Consider the following 7,235-nt stretch of genomic DNA (forward strand, 5'->3'; position numbering starts at 1 on the left):
CTAACGAAATCGAAGCAGGACTGAAAAACCTCCCAGCAGACAAAAGTCCCGGACCAAATTACTTCACAGGTGAATCTCACCAGACATTCAAAAGAGACCGAACCTTTATCCCTCTCAAAATATTCCCCCAAAATTCAAGAGAATGAAAAACTCCCAAGTGCCTTCCACTGTCCTACCTAGATCTTTCTGAGACCCAGAGCTCCATGGCCAGAGCCTGCTGACTCTCCCCAGCTTCTTCCAAAGTGTCAAGGGCAGAGGAAACCCTGTAAAAACCCTGTAAAAACCCACCTTCCCCTCTTCATCAACCATCACCCCTCTCACAGGTTCATTCCTATGTGGAAACCCCAGGACAAATCACATACAGGAAACCTGAAGCTGAACCCACGGGTCACATGCAGGCATCAAAGTTTCCAATAACATTATCCTGACCTAAACGTCATTATTCCTAAATCATTGCCCACATCTTCCCCTAAACACACCTGGTCATGACGGAGATTCTTCTGTATCCCAATGTATGAAACTGGATCTACAACAGAGTCTAGAGAATAAATACCACAAGGGAGGCTCTGCAGCTGCTATACATCAAGCACCAAACCCCGCAAAGAAATAGGACCTGGGAGCTCTGTCTCTGTCTCTATAGCTCATACTTCCGTCCCCTAGGGACCCACACAGATGCGCCTCTCTCCCACAGAAGTTGGTCCATGGCTGTAGTATCACACTATGTCCTGAGTTTACCCTCTGATCACTTTGTAGGGGAAATAGTGTCAGACGGAATTCCCATCTCCTGAACTTTTGGTAATCAGATTTGAAGGTTAATTTCTCTTGGTTGTCATTACAGGTGATTGTCAAAAGAATCCAAGATTTTCATTCCTTCTCTTTTTTTCTACAGGTGACCTGAAGCAGTTGGGTTCAGAGGGAAGTGCACAGGCCCAGATGTAGGAATGTATCCTATATAATAAAAGCCCAATGACCAAACAACTGAAAGACCTGAAGGACTGTGTCCCCTCTCCCTGGATGGCTCCGCCCCTGATTGGCCCCCAACCCCCTAAATCACTGCCTGGCTCCCTGGTGCATGTACATTTAGGGAAAGCACAAGAAAATAATTATCAGTCCCTTCTGTCCTTGACCAGAGTCTCCAGAGGGCTCTGCAAACCCTGCAGCCAAGGTGTGGATTTCTCCCTCTATGGCCCGCAGCCTCAGGAGACCTTCCAAGTTAGCCAAAAAGGTGACCTAAGCATTAACAGGATAGCGACCCTTTGCTGAGCAATGTAGAAAGGTTGGGTGGGGATTTTTTCAAATTGCTGCACTTACAGATTAGGTGAGATTTCAATCTCTCTTTAAAAGTGGCAGTGCAGAGGACCCTCAGGCTTCAAGGAGTGACAGTGAAAGGTGGGCACATTCAAAAACAGAAAAAAAAAACTTTTAAGCAAACAGACATGAAGATTATATTGTGAAACTGAAGGCAGAGGCCTGGTAAGAACGCAAAAATCATTAAAGGGCCAGCATCCATCTTGATATACATTTACAAACAATACATAAACAACATCTCATGGCATGTGAAATGCAAGACAGTTCTGTTGTGGGTTTTCTTTTGACCATCCTAAAGTATAATTAGATTCAGCTGGGGGAAAGCTACAGCTTCCAGCAATAGACCCCATGGCCAGCCCCACCTGATGGGCCCCATCAGGGTAAGCCCACTGGCCCCTACCCATGTATGAATTTGTGCACTTGGCCTCTAGTTTAACCATAAACACGCTCTTGGACATGTCACACTCTGGGAAAGTGTCATTTGTATCAGCATCCAACCCCAGAGCTCCCTATAAAGTAGGCTGACATGTGAATAGGGCCCCATTTGGTCTTAAAAATGAGCCCAGCCCTGACCCTGCAGCTCTGGGACAGCAGCCCAGCCCCAGGATTACCAGGTGTGCCTATTCCCTGATGAGGACTGAACACAGACCACTTACCATGGGGTTTGGGCTCAGCTGGGTTTTACTTGTGGCTCTTTTAAGAGGTAATTTAGGAAGAACAAGAGACAAAGGATATGTAAGTGGATATGAGTGAAAGAAACAGTGGATGTGTGATAGTTTCCTGATGAGGACGTCTCTGTGTTTGCAGGTATCCAGTGTGAGGTGAAACAGGTGGAGTCTGGGGAGGCTTAGTGCAGCCTGGAGGGTCTCTGAGACTCTCTTGTGCAGCCTCTGGATTCACCTTCAGTAGCAACAGGATGCACTGGGTCTGCCAGGCTCCAGTGAAGATCCTAGAGTGGGTCTCATTCATTACTGGTTTTAGTGGCATACTAAGCCAACTCTGTGAAGGGCCGATTCACCATCTCCAGAGACAATGACAAGAACATGCTGTACCTGCAAATGAACATCCTGAGAGCCAAGGACATGGCCATGTATTACTGTGCAAGACACAGTGAGGGAAAGTCACTGGGAACCCAGCACAAACCTCCCTGAGGGAGGGACAGGGCTGGGCTACAGGGGCATCCAGGACACCAGGGAGCGCTCAGGACCAGCACATACCCCAGACCAGGAGCAGGTGGAGAGTTGAGCAAAGATACAATTTCCTGCTCTGTCTTAAATTAGTTTTGCTCCAAGGCTGAGCAACAGAGCTCACAGAAAGTCCTTTCCTATGTCTAGTTTTAGGATTGTATTTGTGAACAAAAGGGGGATCTGTAGTAAATGTGACCAAATTGAGTGACTGAAAGGAAACTCACAGGAGGCTCTGATCACAAATTACTACCTGGGCAGTCCTGGGGGATAGGCAGGCCCCAGGTCTATAACTTCTTTACTAAAGGGCTTATCTTTATCTTCAGCAATGCCATCCATTGCTCCTGTGCATCTGGGTCAATACACCTTTGAGATAAGCATGACCACCCTCAGGAGAACACCTCCTGGTAACTGTCCTTTCATCCAGTCCCTGCCTTGCTCTCTCTCACCTCCATGTCATCTTCCTCACCTTCCCTCCTTAACTTCAAATGCACAAACGCAGCTGCAAACTGTTATGCTCCACAGAATTTGATGTCTTTTCTCCAACAGTTGTCATCCACTGGGCTCAATTAAAATCTTATAAAACATTCTGTACGTGTTTGGACATTTCTTACATCAACATATTGTCTTGTCTTCATTTAAAACATATGTGACACATCCATATTTGCAGATGACATAATACTATACATAGAAACCCCCAAAGACTCTATCAAAAAAACTACTAGACCTAATAAATGAATTCAGAAATGTAGCAGAATACAAAATTAACACCCAGAAATCTATGGCCTTTTAATATACCAACTAGAGACCCGGTGCATGAGATTCACACACTGGGGGTGTCCCTCAGCCCAGCCTGCACCCTCTCCAATCTGAGACCCTTCTGGGGATGTCCAACTGCCAGTTTAGGCCTAATCTCACAGGCCCTAAACTGGCAGTGGGACATCCATCTCATAATCCAGGGCTGTTGGCTCCTAACTGCTTGCTTACCTGCTTGCCTGATAGCCCCTAACCACTCCCCTGCCAGCCTAATTGATGCCTAACTGATCCCCTGATGGACCAATCGCCCCTAACTGCCCTCCCCTACCAGCACAGTCACCCCAACTGCCCTCCCTTGCTGGCCCGGTCACCCCCAACTGTCCCACCCTCCTGCTGGCCATCTTGTGGTGGCCATCTTGTGACAGCATGGGAGTGGCCATCTTGTGATTACATGAGGGCACACGGGCCACCTAAACTTTTATTAGTATAGATATGGAACTCACAGAAAGTGAAACAAACAAAAAGAATCCCATTTACCATTGCAACAAAACAATCAGGATACCTAGGAATAAACTTAACTAAGGAGGTAAGAGACCTGTACTCAGAAAACTTCAGGACATTGAAAAAAAGAGATAGAGGAAGACATAAACAAATGGAAGAACATCCCATGTTCATGGATTGGTAGAATCAACATCATTAAAATATCCACACTACCCAAAACAATCTACAGATTCAATGCACTACCCATTAAAATACCAATGGCATATTTCAAAAATCTAAAACAAACTCTCTAAAAATTCATCTGGAAGTAAAAAAAAAAAAAATGAAAAACTGCCACAATCCTGAGAAAGAAAAACAAAGTTAAAGGGATCACAGTACCAAATATCAAGTTATATTACCAAACCACGGTTCTCAAAACTGCCTGGTACTGGCACAAGGACAGACATATAGACCAATGGTACAGAACAGAGAAACCAGAAATTGACACAGGTCTTTATGCTCAATTAATATGTGAAGAAGGAGGAAAGAGCATACAATGGAGTCAAGACAGTCTCTTCAATAAATGGTGCTGGGAAATTTGGTCAAATACATGCAAAAAAAATGAAGCTAGATCACCAGCTTATAACATACACAAAAACAAACTCAAAATGGCTAAGGACTTAAATGTAAGACTGGGAACCATAAAAATCCTAAAAGACTCCATAGCCCACAAAATAGCAGACATATGTTGTAGCAATATATTTACTGACACAGCTTCCAGGACAATGGAGACTAAGGAGAAAATAAACAAATGGGACTACATAAAAATAAAAAGCTTCTGCACAGCAAAAGAAACCATTAACAAATCAACAAGGAAGCCAACTGCATGGGAGAACATATTTGCCAATGTTATCACCGATAAGGTTTTAATCCTTTTCTAGAAACCTCCAAGAAATTTAGTGAGACCTTCAAGGATATGAAAAAGGACCAAATAAAGAATAATATACAGAGCTCCAACAGCAGAGTAGAGGATCGCAAGAATCAAGTCAAAAGATTTGAAATGTGAAGAAGCAAAAAACACCCAACCGGAAAAGCAAAATGAAAAAAGAATACAGATACCATCTCACACCTGTCAGACTGGCTATCATCAACAAATCAACAAATGACAAGTGCTGGTGAGGATGTGGAGAAAAAGGAACCCTCTTGCACTGCTGGTGGGAATGCAGACTTGTGCAGCCACTGTGGAAGACAGTATGGAGTTTCCTCAAAAAGTTAAAAATGGCCCTAACCTGTTTGGCTCAGTGGAAAGAGCATTGCCCTGCCATCTGAAGGGTCCCAGTTTTGATTCTGATCAAAGGCATATACCTTGGTTGTGGACACATCCCCAGTAGGGTGTGTGCAGGAGGCAGCTGATCGATGTTTCTAACTCTGTATCTCTCTCCCTTCCTCTATGTAAAAAAATCAATAAAATATATATTTTTAAGTTTAAAATGGAACTCCTATTTGACCCAGTAATCCTACTTCTAGGACTATATCTTAAGAAACCAGAAACACCAATCAGAAAGGATATATGCACCCCTATGTTCATAGCATCACAATTTACAATAGTTAAGATTTGGAAACAACTTAAGTGCCCATAAGCAGATGAGTGAATTAAAGAACTGTGGTACCTCTACAAAATGGAATACTATGCCATATGAAAAAGAGGAACTTTTACCATTTGCAACAGCATAGGTGGAACTAGAGAGCGTTATACTACGCGAAAGAAGCTAGTGAGAGAAAGATAAATATCACATGATCTCACTTATATGTGGGATATAATGATCAACATAATTTGATGACCAAGAATAGATCTAGAGATAAATGGCAGGGGAGGGGGGGTTAGAGAGCAACCAAAGGACTTGTATGCATGCATATTGGCATAACCAATGGATACAGACACTGGGGCTTTGGGGTTTGCCTGGTGTGGGAATGGCTGGTGGGCAGGGGAGTCAATTGGGGAAAAGGAAGACATATATAAAACTTTGACAATAACTAACTAAATAAATAAATAACTAACTATATAACATAGGTGACACATGGTCCTTCTCAATGTGTAGAGGAAAGTGCAGTTATCAAAAACCTGCTACTTCAACAGGATAAGTTCTAAAGAGTTCCCATGTGCTGGATTAAAAAAAAAGTTTACTATGGAGTTGTCATGGCATTAAGTGTCCCTTTTTTAAGAAAAATGTTTTTTATTGATTTTAGAGAGGAAAGGAAAGGGAGAGAGATAGAGAAGCATTAATGAGAGAGAATAATTGATGGGCTGCCTGCTGCACACCCTCTACTGGGCACAACCAGGGCCTGTGCCCTTGACCAGAATTGACTCCAGACCCCTTCAGTCCACAGGCTGATGCTCCATCCACTGAGACAAACCAGCTAGGCTTTGCATTTCTTTTAAACCAGAACCCAGCTTCTCTGAACCAGCACCCTGGGGAAGTGTGAGCCTGAGTTTGAGGCTGAGCAGAGGGACAAAAAATGATTTAGGAGTTCTGGTCTGGGATTCCTTCCCCCTAGAGATAAATGGCCAGAGGGGGATGAAGCCTATCTCGGAGAGTGCGAGAAACCTCCACAATGGGATATTGAGCACATTGAACACATTCAATAATCACAATGGGCTTTCCGAGGATGGGAAACAAAAATTCTAGGCCTAGGAAATACATTCCCTCAGATAGTGCACTGGGGAGAATGCTGAGGTTCTGGTGGGAACAGTTCCTGAACCAGGGACAGGAGACATGGCTCTGCTTCAGCGCAGGACATTCAGTCGTGTCGGTGGGTTGTGCGTGCCTGTAAATATTGTACATAGGAGTGTTTCTGTTGAGGTTTTGTGTCTCTTTGTGGTTTGATTTAATTTGTTTAAAGATGGGGCACGTCCCTCTTTGGGGAGCCCAGCTATTTGTAGCGAGGCTGAACACATGGCAGAGATTGCAGGAACGTCCCAGCAGCTGCAGAGAATTCTTAATCTTGGTGAACTGACAGGCCAGCAGAGGCTTTTGGCTCAGGTGGACTAGAAAGTCCCGAACAAGAAAGTAGGCCCAGCCTCATTTCATGAATCAGCCAGCAGTCACCCTAACCAGCACAACAGGAGGCAGCCACACAGAGAGCCAGAGAGAAGGCCAACAATAACAACAGCTTCTTATAGGCCACAGCCTCAATGGCCAGCACCGGTGGGGTTGAAGGACAATGAACTCCATCTAATCAGACTAGAACACTTCCACCCCAGCCTCTCTCCTTCTGGTTTTTGCACATAAAATTCAACCCCAAGGACAGTGGAGGCTGAGTCCTGACCATCCCAGGTTGTGGCTCTATCCCCCATTCCCTCTAATAAACTCCCTTCTTGCTCGCTGCATCCCCCTATTTCATTGAGCAACTCCGATCTTACATTTTGGTGCCAAATCCTGGGATCAGGCAATTGGCTAAGGCCTGCTCTCACCCCTCTGAGTGGCCTCTGAACTGGCCTGATCCCTT

The sequence above is a fragment of the Myotis davidii genome, unplaced genomic scaffold (assembly GCF_000327345.1).
Source record: "Myotis davidii unplaced genomic scaffold, ASM32734v1 scaffold3183, whole genome shotgun sequence".
Classification (NCBI taxonomy): Eukaryota; Metazoa; Chordata; class Mammalia; order Chiroptera; family Vespertilionidae; genus Myotis; species Myotis davidii.